At 46.7% G+C, this 19168-nt stretch overlaps 1 long non-coding RNA gene across 1 annotated transcript; it reads left to right on the forward strand.

Annotated features, from left to right (window-relative positions):
* The first annotated feature begins 6499 nt into the window (after window positions 1–6499).
* On the forward strand, window positions 6500–11030 carry LOC147357728 (uncharacterized). The gene is made up of 3 exons (XR_015142056.1): window positions 6500–6782; window positions 8232–9259; window positions 9847–11030. It is a non-coding gene; the product is annotated as an uncharacterized LOC147357728 (long non-coding RNA).
* Window positions 11031–19168: the final 8138 nt, after the last annotated feature.

Here is a 19168-nt window from a genome sequence, read left to right on the forward strand (position 1 = left end):
TTCAGGCATGAGTTATATTGCTTTGGCTGTGATTCAATGTTAACGAATCAACGATAAACATTAAAGTGTCTTTACACAGATACATACAGAAAACAAGGTTATGTATTGATCAGTTGGTGAAAATGTTGTGACCAGAGGCTCACAGGAGCCCAACCCTGATTTCCCCTATCAGCACGGGCTCTGTGTCCACAACAGTTTTACAGAACGTGACTACTGTGAGTGGGGGGCATCAGCTATCTTGTCTCACCTGGACTCTCCCAGCATCTGTGGCCTGGAGAAGTGAGGCTGAGGGAAGTGAGCCAATGTCTTCTTTTCTGGAGCTGGAACAGAAATGTTTTAAGCTCTGAACTACACTTTCATATGGTTTCATAGGGGCTTTCCTGGTGACTCAGATGGTAAAGAGTCTGCCTGCAATGCAAAAAACCCGGGTTCGATCCCTGGGTTGGGAAGATCCCCTGGAGGAGGAAATGGCAATCCACTCCAGTGTACTTGCCTGGAAAATTCCATGGACAGAGGAGCCTGGTGGGCTACCATCCATGGAGTCACAGAAGAGCTAAACTTGACTTAGCAACTGAAAGACAACAACACGGTTTTATGCTTTTCTTGACAAAATGTGGGGAGGACATGGGTATTTTGGGAAATGTCCACCTAGAGGGTGGGTGTCTCTTTGCAGTAGTGGCGGTGGGCCATGGGCCCCATGCACAAGGGCAGAAACTGGACTCTTGACTGCTGCCATTGGTGAGTGTGGAGCCACTTCTTGCTCTTGCCAGGCAAGCGTTACTTCTCTGTGCCTCTGCTCCCAGCCTGCATCCTCCACCGCAGACTGACAGCTGCCTCTCACATGGCAAGCTTCAGGAAGCACCTGGCGGACACCTGAGGTGAAGCCCAGGTCACAGCTCTTCAGCCTCTGGGGTAACCATCACCACGTGCTCTTACACTTCAGGAGAAACATGTGTGGCGTGTTTGGAGCCTCCTCTGGGATTCTGGGAGGAAATGGACCAGAGCAAGGTAGCAAACAGTGTCTCGGGCACTGAGATGAAAAGATTTCTTGTACCTCAAACCAGTTGGGAATCCCTCTAGTGAGAAAGGCAGTTTCAGACACATCTCATCCCCACTTCTTATAAGATCACAAAGCCAGAACACAGCAGAAGTCACCATGGCCTGTGACATCCTGGCAAGCTGCCATTGCAACACTGTGACACACTGCACATCACACTACAGAATGGACTTGGCACCAACACAAGCCCACAATGTGAGGTTATGATGGGGAGCTGCACAGCATACCACCATGCTGTAAGGCTAAGATTGTAATATGGCAACCTGATCGCCCCCCTGTACCTCCCATGATAGCATCACACATGTAACCAGCATATTATAAAACCCTGACCTCACAGCTTTCATTTTGGCCAACTTCCCTGACAGGGTCCTATCAGCTTAGAGTTCAGATGTTTCCCAGCATCAGGGTCTTTTCCAAGAGTCAGTTCTTTGCATCAGGTGGTCAAATTATTGGAGTTTCACCTTCAACATCTGTCCTTCCAAAGAATATTCAGGAAACTGGAGAGATCTCCAAGGTACTCTCAAGAGTCTTTTTCAACACCACAATTCAAAAGCATCAATTCTTCTGTGCTCAGCTTTCTTTATGGTCCAACTCTCACATCCATACACGACTACTGGAAAAATCATAGCTTTGACTAGTAGGCAAAGTAATGTCTCGGCTTTTTAATATGCTGTCTAGGCTGGTCATAGCTTTTCTTCCAAGGAGCAAGTGGCTTTTAATTTCATGGCTGCAGTCACCATCTGCAGTGATTTTTGAGCCCAAGAAAATAAAGTCTGTCATTGTGTCCATTGTTTCCCTTTCTATTTGCCATGAAGTGATGGGACCAGATGCCATGATCTTCATTTTTTTTTTTTTCATGATCTTCATTTTTTGAATGTTGAGTTTTAAGCCAACTTTTTCACTCTCCTCTTTAACTTTCATCAAGAAGCTCTTTAGTTCCTCTTCACTTTCTTCCATTAGGGTGGTGTCATCTGTGTAGCTGAGGTTACTGGTATTTCTCACAGCAATCTTGATTCCAGCTTGTGCTTCATCCAGCCTGGTATATCACATGATGTACTCTGCATATAAGTTAAATAAGCAGGGTAACAATATACAGCCTTGACATACTCCTTTCCCAAACTGGAGCCAGTCCATTGTTCCATGTCTGGTTCTAACTGTTGCTTCTTGACCTGCATACAGGTTTCTCAAGAGGCAGGTCAGGTGGTTTGGTATTCTCATCTCTTTAAGAATTTTCCACAGTTTGTTGTAATCTACACAGTCAGAGGCTTTAGTGTAGTCAATAAAGCAGAAATAGATGTTTTTCTGGAACTCTCTTTCTTTTTCAATGATCCAGTTGATGTTGGCATTTTGATCTCTGCTTCTCTGCCTTTTCTAAACCCAGCTTGAACATCTGGAAGTTCACGGTTCATGTACTGTTTGAAGCCTAGTTTGGAGAATTTTGAGCATTACTTTGTTAGTATGTGAAATGAGTGCAATTGTGTGGTAGTTTTGAACATTCTTTGGCACTGTCCTTCTTTGGGATTGGAATAAAAACTGACCTTTACCAGTCCTGTGGTCACTGCAGGGTTTTCCAAATTTGCTGGCATATTGAGTGCATCACTTTAATAACATCATCTTTTAGGATTTGAAATAGCTCAGCTGGAATTCCATCACCTCCACTAGCTTAGTTCATAGTCCCTCTGAGCTATTTTCCATAATTTGTACTGACTGCCCACTGTTGCCAGTGGGGATGGATCACTGGATTTAAGATGATGTCCTGTTCACACTTTTGCTTGGACACATTCATTTTCTGGGATTGGAGAAGCTATTTGATGAGTCCTAGACATCTGGGAGTCAGTGGTCAGTTGAGCGGTGTAGTGCTCAGTGCCTGAATATGTCTGGGGGCCTGGTCAGAGCTGCACCATGAGATGTTGTGTGTGTGTGTGTGTATGTGTGTGTTAGCCACTCAATCAAGTCTGACTCTTTGCAACCTTATGGACTGTAGCCCATCAGGCTCCTCTGTCTGTGGGCTTCTCCAGGAAAGGAAACTGAAGTGGGTTGCCATTTCCTCCTCCAGGAGATCTTACCAACCCAGGGATCAAACCCAAGTCTCCTGCATTGCAGGCAGATTCTTTATCATCTGAGACATCAGGGAAGCCCCAATGAGATGCTAGAGAGATGCAAATAGATCCAACTCTCAGGCATAAATAATGCATAGCATGAGAAGGTAGGATGTGCCTTATTCTACTGACATCATTTTGCTTAATTAAGTGATACTCCCAAGGATGTGCAGGAGTAATTACTCCTTTTCTGTCATGTCCCCCCTTTCTCCCACTAATTTGCTTCTGGAATTCCCCTACAACCTGAGGCCTGTCCTGGCTGACTATTTCTGAACTCTTTCATCTTCCTAACTTGCTAGGACTTCGTTGTGGTTTGGAGCACAGAGAGATTTGCTCCTGAATGCGGGGAGCCCCAGATGGAAGCCTTGAGATGGTGAATATAAATATTTACCCTAAAATATAATTTCATTAATATTATTTAGAAGTCCAATACTTGTTCACATATGTTCACGGAAGGCCTATTCATAATAACAAAAGAATGAAGTATTGATACATGCTGCAATGTGGAAGAACCTTGAAAATGTGCTTATACCAAGTATAAGAAGTCAGACCCCAAAGGTCACATATTGTATGACTCCATTTGTATGAAATAGCTAGAAGCAGTAAATCCATAGAGACATGTGTAGATTGGTGGTTGCTTGGGACTGGGAGGAGTGAGGATGGGGAGCAACTGCTTTATGGGCCTGGGGCTTCCCTTTGGGGTGATGAAAATGTTTTGGAATTAGATGGAGGTGACGGTTACACAACATCATGCATGTACTAAATGCCATGAATTTGTTCACGTTCAAACGGTTAACTTTATGTTTATGTAACTCTCAGCTTAAAATGGGGCCAAGTTTTTAAAACATTACATAGGAAAGATTTGATTAAAGCACCGTATACTTATTGGAAAGAGCTTGAAGTCATGACGGAAGCTACCTAGTCCTTCAGTGGCAGCAGCATATGAATTTCCTCCTCTTTACAGGTCCCCAGGGGTCAACATAGTCCCACAGTGCAGGGAGGCAGTGTGTGTTAACCCGGTGTATCCTGGGAGAGCGTCTGGGGTAGAAGAGAGTCGTGGGGAAGGGAGAAGTACCCAGACAGGGTGGGTTAGACTCCAGTTCAAGATACACTGGGCCATCTCTTCTGCCTGGGATGTGGGAGGGAGGAGACTTAAAAACCCACTTTCTCTATGACCTGTAAAAAAAATCAATTAAAGAATGCATAATTGAGTAGTAGTATATTTTTAGAGAAATGTTCTCCTTATGAATTTTTCTCTTAAAGTTAACTATAACTTTTTACTTAACTATAAAAGCAACCTACATATTGTATATAGCTTGGGAAGTACTGCTGCTGCTGCTGCTAAGTCACTTCAGTCGTGTCCGACTCTGTGCGATCCGGGAGACGGCAGCCCACCAGGCTTCCCCGTCCCTGGGATTCTCCAGGCAAGAACACTGGAGTGGGTTGCCATTTCTTTCTCCGACGCATGAAAGTGAAAAGTGAAAAGTGAAACTGAAGTCGCTCAGTCATGCCCGACTCTTAGCGATCCCATGGACTGCAGCCCACCAGGCTCCTCCATCCATGGGATTTTCCAGGCAAGTGTACTGTAGTGGGGTGCCATTGCCTCCTCATTGGGAAGTACAGATAAACATAAAGAAAAAAGGGGGAAATCACCAATTAGCCCACCCTACACAATGGCACCCCACTCCAGTACTCTTGCCTGGAAAATCCCATGGATGGAGGAGCCTGGTAGGCTGCAGTCCATGGGGTCGCTGAGAGTCGGACACGACTGAGCGACTTCACTTTCACTTCACTACAGAAGTAACTGTACAGTGGCCACTGCTGTTAAAACAGTTTAATATATCTTTTCCAGTGTTTTATCTTTGCCCTTTGTTCACATGGCTAAAATCACATGATGCATGCACATACTTCTTTCCCCCATGATATCATAGACTCAGCATTCCTCTGGTTTATTAAAACTGCTTTGTAAACATCATTGTGTTGGCTGCACAATATTCCATTGTTAGGAGGTATGGTTTATCTAGCCACATCCTTATCGGTAGACACTTAGCTTGCCCTCTAAGAGTAAAACACTAAACTCAGCACATACAGCAAAAGCACAGGTGGAGGGATCCAGGAGACTCTGAGAGACTGACTGTGTGACCAGGGCTATACAACCTTCAGGTGAGGTAGTTGCATGTAATCTTGGAAAGATGAGACTGGTATGTGATTATAATTTTGCTAGTAGGACCCAAACTCACAGCAGTTTATATCTGGTTTGGAGAACAAACAGAAGGCTGACCCCAACATGCAGCCTGGAAAAGAAAGAACTGGAGGCTGGCAGATTCATGCGGGCCCTGCTCAGCAGGGAGGGAGTCCTGGCCCAAAGATGTGTACTTTTTACTCCTTGGGTAAGTCTTTCCTGACCCCCTGTGTATGGCAGGTGAAGGAGACTCCATAGGAGTAAGGCACCCTCCATACCTCACAGGAGCACACATTTAGCAGGGCAGGCAGCTGTTCAGTGTGACTGTGAAGATGTGGGGCAGTGCAGTCTGTGCCATGGTGGGACTCTGTTCTGGGAGCAGGGACAGAGATCCTGGGTTCAGTCCAGGGAGGCTTCTCATAGAAGGTGACTCTTGAGCTGAGATTCAGGAGACAAACTGGAATTAGAGTCCCCTGAGCACCACCATGGATTCCTCCAAGTGGTCACCTTCTTCTGATTCCACACTCTCTAGGTAGCTGTAACTAATTTGACTTCTGATATCCGTAGTGAGAGAATGCACTGTTCAGGTCCTTGTGATGGGGGCATTTCTCAATGCCAAGGCCACGGTAGTATCTGCTCTTGAACTTGGTTCCTGTGAGCCTGTCCATGAGAAATGGACCTACTCTTTGTTCTGACCTGGTGAGTCTTCTGGGCCTGCAAGACCAAGGATGCCTGGGCATGAAGCATGGTGAAACTGCCAGGGTGATCTATGCCCCTAAGAACGCCTCTCTGGGAATGTCAGAGCTCCACCTTCTCCCTTCTACCTGCAACAGCTCCCTCTCAAGGGTGTTGTGAGGTTTAATCAGGATGATTAATGGGCAATGGGCCTGACTCTGAGTGAGTGCTCAGGAGTCTCAGTCTTGTCTTCCTCCGTCACAGACTCTCCTGCTCCATGTCAGGGGTAGTGGGTGAGTGGAAGGGATGAGTCACAAAACCTCCCTCCAGCTAGTTCTCTCAGCTCATTAACCAATCCATCAGTCATTGTGACTAATTGTTACTTTTTGAGATAAATGTTTAAAATATCATCTCTTATGACAAGTTCTTTAAAAGCTTCGCTGGGAGTGGTAGGCGAAGATAATAACGCATGCACAGAACAACCAGAAAATCATACTGGAAGCAGTTTGACTGTGAAGGTTCCCTCCTGGGCCTAGAATGTTTGCGGTCAGTGTCCAGTCTGATCAGTGCCCAGATAGTTACTGGCAGAGCTGGAATTCGAGCTTAGGTCTGTGTTTCTAAGCCCCAGGGCTTTCAGCTGCTACGTGTTTTGACTCCATGTGTGAAGAGTGGACAGAAAGTCTTGGACTTTGGTGTCAGAGGGACCTGAGTTTGCCTTACGAGCTGTGTGAACGTGGACAGACCATCAAGTCTCCTTAACGGCCAGAAGGTAACAGTGGCAGCAGCAGGAATGATAATGACTCATACTTACAGGGCTCTTGCTAGGAGTCAGGCGTGCTTTACTATGTTAAGTTGTTTTACTTGCAATAGTCCTTTGAGATTGATACTATTATGTTGCCAGGGAGTTAATAACAGTGACCGCAGTGGGATCACATGGAGGTTAAATGAGATACTCTATGTGTGTGAGTGCTTGGTCTGGCAGTAAGTACTAAATAATAGGGAATGTGGGTGACTACAGCTCTGAGAAAGACACGAGAGCCAGCTCTTCACTGCCAACATCCTCCATTTGTGAGAAGATACAACACTGATCTGGACTAGAATCCGGGCTCTCTTTGATTTCCTCCGCCCAGTGTAACTGCTCTTGTTCATGAAGCTGCCGCCTGGTGCTCCATAATGTCAGCTAGAGAATGAGCCACAGGCTCACAGGTCCCCGGAGCTAACTGATTTTGCCATCGTATATTCCAGAACAGACTGGTTGTTTCCTCAGACACAGAAAGTTCTTACCTGAGAGAAGGAGTACGGGTGCTCTTGCGCCTCTGGGCTCTGCTTTTTAAAAACAATTAATTAATTTATTTTAATTGGAGGCTAATTACTTTACAATATTGTAGTGGTTTTTGCCACACATTGGGCTCTGCTTTTTATTAATAGAAAAGAGAGATACCTGCATGGGTCACCACCATCCCACCCCCAATAGAATGGCCACCTTTTCTCCATATAGTTCCTGGGGATTTTATTCTGGGAATAGGAGGTGGGATAGGGGTTGGGAAAGGGGATGAGGGGGCAGTCGCCATACCCACTGGGAAAGACCCCTGTCATCCCAGAAGGGGTGAGCCTGGCTGCCCCCCTCACTGGAGCCCCATCTGAACAGAGGCATCTGCGTGAGTTCAGGAGGCTGGTCCACCAGGTGCCACGAGGCTCTGCCCGATGGTCCCCTCAGTTCCTGTTCCGGTCCATCTCTACCTGGACTGGAGACTGTCTTCTTTTTACCTTAACCTGAGCATCTGCTTCTGTGGGATATTAACTCATTTCCTTTGGGCCTGTGCTCTGAGCAGAGAGGGGCAGTGGTCACTGATTTCTGTCTAATAACTCTTCAGATCCTCAAAGACGGTTATTAACTCTCCCCTTGGCTGCCTCCCGCCCAAATAAACCATCGCTGCCCCTTTCACCTTTTCTCCACGGGTTGTTTCTCCACTCTGTACAGCACTGTTTGGAGCCCCTTTGTCTTCCCCACACCACCAGGAGCCTAGGAAGCCGAGGGGTTGGCCCAGGCTCAGAAGTCACTGCTGGCTGAGGGGTAAGGGCAGGGCAGCCAAGTGGGGGCGGGGGGTCCCATGACACTTTCTGTTGTCCCCGGGTTTCAAGTGCACAGACTCAACTTCTCTCCTTGCTGCTCCTGCTCTTAGAGAAAGAGGACAAAGGTATTTTTTTTTTCTACCAGGGTACAGCCTTGGCTCCCAGCTTTTCTCCCCTTCTCCTTTCTGGCTCTGCCACCTCCACGCTGACCACCATCACCGAGAACCTTCCTCTGGGTTCAGATGCACAAGAGAAGGCGTGTGGAGAGCAGACCAGCAGGCAGCAGCCACAGACAACAGCTAACATTGGTCATGAGCTGTCAGCTGACCGTATGCTGTATCTCAACTCTTCAAACAACCTTGTTGTTGTTCAGTCATGTCCGACTCTTTATGACCCCATGGACTGCAGCATGCCAGGCTTCCCTGTCCTTCACCATCTCCTGGAGTTTCCTGAAACTCATGTCCATCGAGTCGGTGATGCCATCCAACCACATCATCCTCTGTCACCTCCTTCTCCTCCTTCCCTCAGTCTTCCCCAGCATCAGGGTCTTTTCCAATGAGTGAGCTCTTCACATCAGGTGGCCAAAGTATTAGAGCTTCAGCTTCTGCATCAGTCCTTCCAATGAATATTCAGGATTGATTTCCTTTATGATTGACTGGTTTGATCCCCTTGCTGTCCAAGGGACTCCCAGGAGTCTTCTCCAGGACCATAATTCAAAAGCATCAATTCTTCGATTCTCAGCCTTATTTATGGTCCAACTCTCACATCCGTACATGACTACCGGAAAAACCACAGCTTTGACTATAAGGACCTGGTGGTCCCTATTCTATCCAAGAAGATTCTAAGTTCAGCTATAGAGCCATAAGGCACTTGTCTGAGACCACAGCCAGGAGTTGGTACAGCCTGAGCTGAAAGCCAGGCAGTAGGACTTCAGACACAGTGCTCTGAACACCTTCCATTATAGTCTACTTACTTTGCACAAGTGAAGCAAGGATGGGAAGAGCCCATAATGGGTAATTCAGGAGCAGGTGACTCTGTGGACAACTGGGGCTAAGGCAAAGGCCTCTGAGAGAGGCAGGAGAACAAGACAGGAGAGCTTCAAAAAGGAGACGATCCGCACCAAATACACAGAAAGGTCAAATATAATGATTCCACGTTGGTCTTCCTTTCAAGGTAAGTGCCCCCACTGGACCCATGTTCTGGCCTCTAGAAGGATCCTAGGCCCATGCACTGACTACACAGATATCACTGACCTTCGTCTCCATAAGGGTTCTCCCCAAGCTTCTCTGGTCCCAAGAATCCAAACTCTCTCCAATCCACCTCCTGGTTTCTACTTGGGCTCTCAGAGGGCAGGCCCAGGTGAGAACACCTGGGAAGGTAAGGATGCTCCATCTCCTCCCTATGCATGGACCTGGACTCAGATCTCCTGCTCCAGTCCATGGGTCTGCCTCTGACTGCATTGCCAGCACACTCTTGCTTTCCCATTTCTCTTCCTCCCTTCCTTTCCTCCTTGCCATAACCTGGGTAGAATAGGGGTCTTTAATTATGTTTTAGTTTCCACCACAACTAGCTGAGGTATGGGTGGGTAAAGAACAATCCCTAAGAGATATATCCATCCTTATTGCTGGAACCTGTGAATGTTACCTTATATGGCAAAAAGAGGTCTTTGAAGATGTGATTAAGTTAAAATTTTTGAGATGGGGAGATTAGCCTGGGTTATCCTAATGGGCACTAAATGAAATTATATGTATCTTTATAAGAGAGAGTCAGAGGAATATTGGATACCATCTGGTGTCAAAGGCTGAGAAGAGGAGAAGGCAATGTGAAAATGAAACAGAGTAATTAAAAGATTCTGACCTTGAAGACTGCAGTGACATGGCCTCAAGTCAAGGAATACCAGCAGCCACCAGAAGGAAGCATCACAGAAAGGATTCTCTCTTAGACTCTGTGAAGCCAGCATGGCCCTGCCAACCTTTTGATTTTGGCCTAGTGACACTGATTCTGAACTTCTAACTTTTAGAAACCTAAGAGAATAAATTTCTGTGCTTTTATGGGTATATATCCAACCCCCCAAAAACACTAATTTGAAAAGATACATGCACCCCAATTTTCATAGCAGCATTATTTACAATTGCCAAGATGTGGAAGCAACCTAAATGTCATCAGCCCGGTGAATGGATAAAGATGTGATATAAACAAACAATGGAATACAACTCAGCCCTAAAAGAATGATTGTTGCCATTTGCAGCAACATAGAAGGACTCGGAGAACATTATGCTAAGTTAAATAAGTCAGACACAGAAAGCAAATACGGTATGATTTCACTTATATGTGCAATCTGAAAAATACAACAGACTAGGGAATATAACAAAAAGGAAACAGACTCACAGGTATAGAGGACAGATTAGTGGTTACCAATGGGTAGAGGAAGGGGGGGAGGGGCAAGATGGGGGTAAAGGATTAAGAGGTACAAACTACTATATATAAAATAAGCTACAAGGATTTATTGTATAACACAGAGAATATAGCCAATATTTTATAATAACTATAAAAGGAATATAAGCTTGTGAAGATTGTGAATCATTATATCGTACACCTGTAACCTTTGGAAGGAATGATGCTAAAGCTGAAACTCCAGCACTTTGGCCACCTCATGAGAAGAGTTGACTCATTGGAAAAGACTCTGATGCTGGAAGGGATTGGGGGCAGGAGGAGAAGGGGATGACAGAGGATGAGATGGCTGGATGGCATCACCGACTCCATGGACGTGAGTCTCAGTGAACTCCGGGAGTTGGTGATGGACAGGGAGGCCTGGCGTGCTGCGATTCATGGGGTCGCAAAGAGTTGGACACGACTGAGAGACTGAACTGAACTGACTGAACCTATATAATATTGTATAGTAACTATACTTTAATAAAATAAAAGAAAAAAAAGAAGTTGTAAATATGCATTGTCTACCAAAAATTTTTCTGTGCTTTTAAGGCACTTCATTTGTTGTAATTTATTATAGCGGCCACAAGGAAATGAATACATGGGTATCGCCAATGTACATGAGGAGGTTAAAGTCTATGACCATTAAAAATGCTTGGATCCCATGTTTGCAATTCAATGCCTAGGAGTGGGACAGGAGTCAGGGTATAGCTCAAAAATTCAAATTCATTGTTTTGGGGAGGTAGGATTTTGCCACTGTTTCTTCATACTCCTCCTTCCTTCCATGCTTAAGGCTCTTAAGGACAGAAGCTTCTCCTATAGGATCTGAGAGGTTCTTGTTGAACTTGTTAATTTGTGCCTTCTCAGCAGGACTTGCATTTTAAAAAGAGTACCATCTCCCTGTCCGCTCTCCAAGTGCAATCTTTAATCTTGTGCCTTCCCTAGACTCTGCAGGTCTCTGAGGATGGCTACTCCATTCGCCCCTAAAATACTACAAAGGAAATAAAGATAGAGAACAATGAACAGTACGGTTGCTTAGATAGGGTAGTTAAGAAAGATTTTCTGAGGCCTTGACTTTCATGCTTAAAAGCTGGATTATTGTAAGCATAGAACAATGCAAGCAAAGGTTTCAAGGTAGGAAAAAATCAGATATGCTCTAGAACTGAAAGGAGACCAGTGTGTCTGGAGAGTAGAGCTAAATTAGTCATATACAGCTTTGTTGGCAACCATGGGGAGTTTGGGTTTTTCTTTAAGTAAAATGCAAACCAGGCTCACTTGTTAGTGCAAACTCTCAGATCCTTCACAATTCTGAACTTACCAATACATTTTGTTTTCCATCACACAGAAACTGAGACACAGAGAAATTAAGTTGAATAACTTGCTCAGAGTCACACAACTAGTAAATGGAGTTTGACTGAAAATCTAGTTCTGAGTCCAGACTCTGTGCTCTTACCCCCATGAAGGAGGGTCTCCAGTGGATTCACTGTGACATAGAGCTCAGCGTGACTGTAAGTAGAGACAGATTTCTTGGAGTGTAGCCTGAGCATCACAAACTTTAATTATGTCATTTAGAGACCTGATCACCCAAGATGTGATGGGGAAGTGCTGTTAATTTATTCTGTGCTGGACCCATCAGGCCCATGGGTTTTACTTCTAATTGTCTGAAATGGTTTTCTCATCCAATGTGCTCCAGAATGTAATGATCCAGAAACTCCTGGCTGATGATAGAGGATTGAGAGAGAGAGAGAGAGAGCCCTTGCCTGCTCTTCTCAATGGGCTGGGATCTGCTTTCAAAATGGTTTTTCCATCCTTTTTCTACCACTTCCACTATCAATAAATATTGCTATTATTATTAGTTATTGCCTCAAGATAGTGGAACTATGGGGAAGTTCCCAGAAGAGAAATAAAGCCAGTAAGATGGAGAAAGGGAGGATCTTGCCAGAAAGGCTTACCCAGTGGTATGGGTGGGGCCAGTCCTGCGGGATCTGGGCTGAGTTTGGAGACACTGGAAGGACAAAGTATAGAGGGGAGGGATTCAGAGGCCCTGCAACTGGACCTCCTTGTAAATGCTTCACTTTAATGGAATTCCAGACTGTATGGCTCCCCCTGTTCCACCAGGTACACGTATAGAAGAGCAGACCCTTGATACTTAGTTTTGGAGGTAAGGGTGGGAGGTAAGAGGCAGGGAAAGGGTGAGCGTCCTTTTTTCATCTCTGTTTGGCTGGAAGCTGGATACACGATGGACCCTTGGGAAGTGTTGCACTGTAATAGTGGGTAGGATGAAGTAACTGTGCTCCTGCCCTGTCACCTGTTCTCTGGGTGACCCTGGTGAAGCTGTATCACCTCTTTGAACTTGTTTTCCCTCACCCACCACATGGGCATGAGATTAGCAGCCACCTGGCAGAGTTCATCTTGAAGAACAAGTGCAGCGAATGCATCTTGTAGACTCTGGAGCCCTGAACAATTCTAAGGCGTGAAAATCTCCAAGACAGTGTCTATTGTTCCTTTTCAAATATGCCCAGGTATCACATTTTTCTAATTGTTAACAGCACAGTTCTCCCATTAACATATTCCTTCATAATAATGAGAACATGTATATTCTTCTTTTTGTGATTCATAAAGCTAGTTTTGTTCTGAATGCAAAAAAATGCTATTCTTAAGTATACAGTCCCCCTTCCCTCTTTAGTCTGTGTGAGAAAAGTAGTTCTTCACTGGTTTATGGCAAAAATGTCAGCACCATCATTTGTGCATCATGAAGACTTTCTCTTTGTCCCCAGTCCCAACAGTAGAACTTTCTGGAATCAAAGTTGAATTGTTAAGGGAGGAGATGCTTTCCTGTGTGTAGGGTCAGTCAGAGGGTGTCAGGGTAGAAATAAAGATCAGAAAAAGGCTAAACCACCTACAGGTCAATGTTTGTAGGCAGATAGCCCTGGTTCCGACCAATCCTGGATCTGCCACTTACAACGTCTGCGACCTTGGGAGTGAAGCTTGGAACCTCTGGATGCCTATTTTCTCATTTACAAAATGAGACGAGAGACACCATCCTTTTTGGGCCATGGTGGGAATTAATGAGAGAATGTGCGTGAAGGACATGGCACAGGGCTTGCCAAATACATGCTCAGTCATTGGGGCTGTTTTTAGGACTTCTGCTCAGCTTTCTGTTGGCTGACACAGAGAGGAGGGAGACTGCGGTGAAATGGTCAGACCTACAGCCTCTGGATTTATACGACCACAAATCCTTCTGCACCTGAAAGTGGTCCTGAAGTGTGTAAGGTGGTGTATGATACCTGTCTCCCTTTCCAGAAATGGAGACAGAGAGATGGTTGTGCTACAACCCCTGCCCAGACACTGTAATGGCATCACATTCTTAGCTATGCATTGCCCCCAAATGGCAGCCTCTTGCATCTGGAAAGCACTGTAGAGCCTCAGAGAGCTGTGCTCTTTGAGACACTGTTCTAGGTCATCCTGCCACCTCTTTGGGGCTAGCCTTGGTGTCAGAGTGAGATCCCTAGTTTCCTCTTGGTTCCCCTCTTCTTACCCTGTTCCGCTGCTTGCTCCCCTCCCAGCTGGCCTGGGCTGCATGAGCCCATCAGCCCCACTGGGCCCTTGACCTGCTGTCATGGGGTAGAGACGACAAATGCAAACACGGACTGGGCCTTGTGGGCGACGGGTAATAGAAAGAGTGAAGTCTGGCCCGGGGTTTGGTATGTGATAATGATCCTCTAAAAAAAGAAGCTTAATTACACCCTGAAATGGAATGATTCCTTTATTCTCTTGAACTGAATGTGCTGGACTTGGGAGGCCCCTTGCTTTCTTGCTGCCTGGTCTATTTCTACCTCTCTCTTCTTGCCTGTGTTGTTTGCGTCACATTCCAGAAATGTTTCCAAAGACTGAGGTCCTAATGAAAATGGACTGGCTTGTAACTCAGAGCCCCTCATAGGTCAGGTCCTTAGGCACAATTCTAAGGATCCACCATGGACTGAGTCATCTTGAATGATTTTAATTCACTACCGCCAGCTTGATTTTTACCATAGGAATAGCAATATCGAGCATATTGGCACCCAGAATAGATATTCAATAAATAATTTTGGAAAAAAAAATAAGTAAAGGACATAACCTGATACCAAATGGGCCATCAAGGTATATTAGTGGAATCTGAATTTGATCAGTTGTCTTATCTGTGAAAATGGCAATAATAATCACAGTACCTGCTGGCAGGGAGTCTGACAGAATGAAGTGAGATAATCTGTACAAAGAGCTCAGTGCCTGTCATACACGGAGTCGTCAATATCTGTTCCCTGTTATTATTATCAACTTTGCAGGCTCTGGGATTTTCATAATGTGGGTAATTCGAAGGAAGAGAGAAATGACTCCCCCTGAGGAGACTCAGCTGTCCACACCACACAGGCTGGAGTGTGAGGTGTGGGAGGATTAGGACAGAGAAGTAAGCAGAGGGACAGAGATAATCCAAAGAACATTTGGGGCTGCTAGTTCCTTTGCAAGGCACAAGGAGTCTAGATCAATTCCACGTGATGCTTTTTGTGACAAGAAAGAAGGCAGCTGGAGGGCACAGGAAGCCCCGTGAGACCAACTCCAGGCACCCTGTCCTTGGAATCCCAGGAGTAATTCGGCGGACTAGTCTGATTTCCACCTGCAAATACACGGTTTAGGGCACTCACGACAAATGGCTTCATTTCTAGCATGGCTGTACAAGGGAAGCGGCTGCTTCAAACTTCATCCCAGTAACAAACTGAGCAGATTTGCAAGACCAAGGCTCAGTGAGATGATCACTGCACCGACCTGATACGTAATTGATGATGACTGAGATCTCCCTCGCCTGTGAGCCCTGGAGATGGATGTGAAGCCCCATTCCAGGACTGTAGAATTTAGTTCCTCTCTACAATGTCTACGAATAGAGAAGGAAATGGCAACCTGCCCCAGTATTCTTGCCTGGAAAAATCCCATGGACAGAGGAGCCTGGCAGGCTGCAGTTCATGGGGTCGCAAAGAGTTGGACACGACTGAGCGACTGAGGACACAGAATTTCTGTAACCCCTGTGACCTCACGTCTCTACCATGTTTAGTCAGATGCGGGCCTCTTCCCTGTTCTAAATTCACGCCCACGTGAACTCACATAGACTGTACTGAACATTTGGATAAAAAAGTTCATAAATTAAAATTAGATGTTCTCATTCCTAGAATGTTCTTTAGCCATTTCCTCCACGGGGAGCATTGCCTCCCTCTCTAACTCTCTCTCTTCTTGGCTTTCTCTAGTGACTAGTTCCTACTGTTCAATTCAGCTCCCTGTGTGTGTGTGTGCTAAGTTGCTTCAGTTGTGTCCGATTCTTTGTGACACTGTGGACAGTAGCCCGCCAGGCTCTTCTGTCCATGGGATTCTCCAGGCAAGAATACTGGAGTGGGTTGCCATGCCCTTCTCCAGATTCAGTTCCCTGCCATCTTGCATATCCAAAGGGACTGTCACCATCGTCAGAAGGCAGATGTGCTTATAAATTGCCCCCCATTTCCCACTGCATACTCAGAACCAGGAGGATTTCTCCACCTGTTTGTTAAAGAAGGTCATGAAAATGTGCTCCATGTGCAGGAAGATGCTTCCTCCTGAGCTGAACAAGACAAAGGTCAGAACTACCTGTCTGGAGCTGCTGGTCTCCCTTTCCAGCCGGGAGAATGGACTGGCCAGCTTGGCTCCGTCCTCTGGCTGGACATGGGTTTTGGATGCAGCCTCAGGCCCTGGCCATCTGCACACAGGGCCGCGTCTGTCGCTAGGCAGATCCTCTCACTGCCTTGGACTAACAAGCCTGGGAGACAGGTGGTGAGCATAATATTACAGGCCGAAGGTTTCAGCCAGAGGCCAGCACTCACGCTGACCAGCCCCAGCTCTTGGCAGACCCGGCACCACCTTGAAAATCATGCTGCTCATATGCGCTTCTCCCTGTCCTGAGATGTTACAGGAGCGAATTAAACACAGCCCAGTTGTTTCCGCTTCCTCCTGAGGAGCAGGAGGGCACAGGGCTTCCTTTTTCTAGCACTGACTGAAGGCATCCTCCGTGAAGTGGTCTACATGGGTAGTCTCATCCAGTCTTCACAGGCATCCTGTGTGGAGAGAGAATCTCGTCTGACAGAGGAAGGGGGAGGCCTGGGGTTCACAAAGAGCTTGAGAGCCCGCTCACGTCACCCTTCATGGCGATGCTGTCCCATCCTCCCTGGGCAGAGGAAGCACACTGACATTCACTGGGCACTAGCTCTGTGCCAGGTGCTCCCACGCCAACGTTACCCTTTTAGGTTAGAATTGACAGCTCTGAGATTCTATTAGCCCCAGTTTCCAGGTGAGGAAGCCAAGTCTCAGAGGCTGAATCATCAGATGTGACATCAGGGCTCCAGCCATGGTTCTTCTGCTTGTTGTCCCCACAGAGCAGTGACTCAGGTTAAGCTGACTTAGGCTAGCCCGTCCGGTGTGGGTGCCACTGGGACCCACCCAGCTCTCCCTCCAGCCTCGCTGGCTCATTGTCTCCAGGCCTCCCCAGCTGCCGACTTTCATAACCAGCCACTGGCAGGCTCAGTTCTGCCAAGGCCTGCAGCCAAGGGGAGCCTGGCCCAGCACAGTGGCAATTCCCTGTCCATTGGAGAGTGACTTCTGGAGTGGGACTGCTGCCCCATGCCCTGTGATAGTTGCCCAGAATGAGTGAGCTGAGCAGGTGGTGGCTGCGGGAGCATCAGGCTGTGGCCTCCCTCCTTGACCCCGTGCCTCCTTGGCCTTAAGCCAGGACACCGGTTTCAATCCAGTTCTTACATCACAGGGCCTAGTGGGCCTGGAGAATGGTCTTGACCCTCTGCCTTTGATCTGGGCCTTTGATCTGACTTGAGTATATCTTGATCAAGCAAAGTGCTCTACTGTATAGGTTGGGGGACAAACAATACCCCCAACACATTCCCAGAATGCACTGCTTGAGTTCTATATTAGTTTGGGCTCTACAGAGAAACAGAACCAATTTGATACACACACATGTGTATGTATATCCACATATATGTATATGAACATATATATATATACACACACACATATGTATGGGCTTCCCTGGTGGCTAGATGGTAAAGAATTGGCCTGCAGTGCAGGAGACCAAGGTTCGATCCCTGGGTCAGGAAGATCTCCTGGAGAAGGAAATGGCAATCCACTCCAGTATTCTTGCCTGGAGAACTCCATGGATAGAGGAGCTGGGTGGGCTACAGGCCATGGGACTGCAAAGAATCAGATGGGACTGAGTGACTAACATTCACTCACACACACATAGAGAGGGGAGTATTTGTTCTAAGGGATTGACTCACCAACTGTGGGGGTGGACAAGTCTGAAATCTGTAGGGCAGGATTTCTGTTACAGTCAGGAAGACAGCGCTTTCCTCTTTGGGAAAACTTGGTCTTTGATCAAGGCCTTTAACTGATTGAATGAGGCCCACCCACTTGTGGAGGGTAATCTGCTTTATTCAAAGTCTACAGATTTAAATGTTAATCATATCTAAAAAATATCTTCACAGCAACATCTAGACTGGTGTTTGAAGAGCTGAACATCATAGCCTAGTCAAGTTGACACATAAAATGAACCATCACAGGCGCCCATCTGTGAAAAATAGTGGCAAGTCTGGGAGTCCAGCCCATGCCTCTGTAGCTCCTTGAAGCTCCCTGAAGTTCCTACAATGGCCACACAGGTGTCACCACAAATAGCAGTAGCAAATCTCCCCAGCATCGTGTTCAGAGGATGGTACTCAGCTTTTCAAATCCCCAGGCACGAGGAGATGGCATTTGCTATGGCAGACTGTGAAACTAGAAGCCAAATGCCCAAGTGGGCTGGGCACCAGGATATTTATGGATTATGCAGCTGAGTCTCAGTGGCAAAAGCAGCTCAGCTACCCTGAAGGTGATGCTTGCAGCATGAGAGTGGAGGTGCATCCTCTGCTCTGGCTGCCCTTGGGCAGGGGTTCACGGCTCTGGAGCCCGCTGCCCCCCACAGCCTAACCCCAGAGGGAAAGACTGAGCTGTCAGCTTGCCGTGGCTCCGCTCCTGGTCCTAACTGTAGCCGGGTGCCCTCCCAGAAAGCCTTTATCCCTTCTTCCCTGAAAGATGCTGGCCACTACTCTCTGTGCAGGCAGTCCTAAAAGGTTCCATTTCTTTTAGAGGGGACTGAAGGAGTGGATCATCAAGAACTGGCAAGCCCTGCCTCCCCCACCCCTCAAACTGGTGAGAGAGTAAGAGCACCAATGAAGGGCCACATACCGTATGCTTACATATTTAAAAATTAAACACTGTTAAATACAATACATTCTGTCCTCCTACCTGGACAACAGTCGCTTCATAAGCACCCAGAAGGCCAGTCTGAATTTGGAATCCTCAGCCTCCCCTGAGTTCTGAGAATATGGTGTTGCAGGGAGAGCTGTCACATGGCCCCCAGCCTCCAGGTCACCTCTGTTTCTCTTCCCGTTTCTGGCTCTGACCCCCACTGCAAGGGCCATTGCAAGCACCCAGTGGATGTCCCAGCGTACATGTCTAAGCTCTGTCTGTAAGGCCTGCCAACAGCTCCTCTTGGCCGCCACTCAAGCCTAGGGGCATACACATGAGTGGAGGGGTCTAACTTGTGGAGTTAGA

Source organism: Bos grunniens, chromosome 15 (genome assembly GCF_055505025.1).
Source record: "Bos grunniens cultivar Pamir isolate PY7600 chromosome 15, Bosgru_T2T1.0, whole genome shotgun sequence".
NCBI classification, from domain to species: Eukaryota; Metazoa; Chordata; class Mammalia; order Artiodactyla; family Bovidae; genus Bos; species Bos grunniens.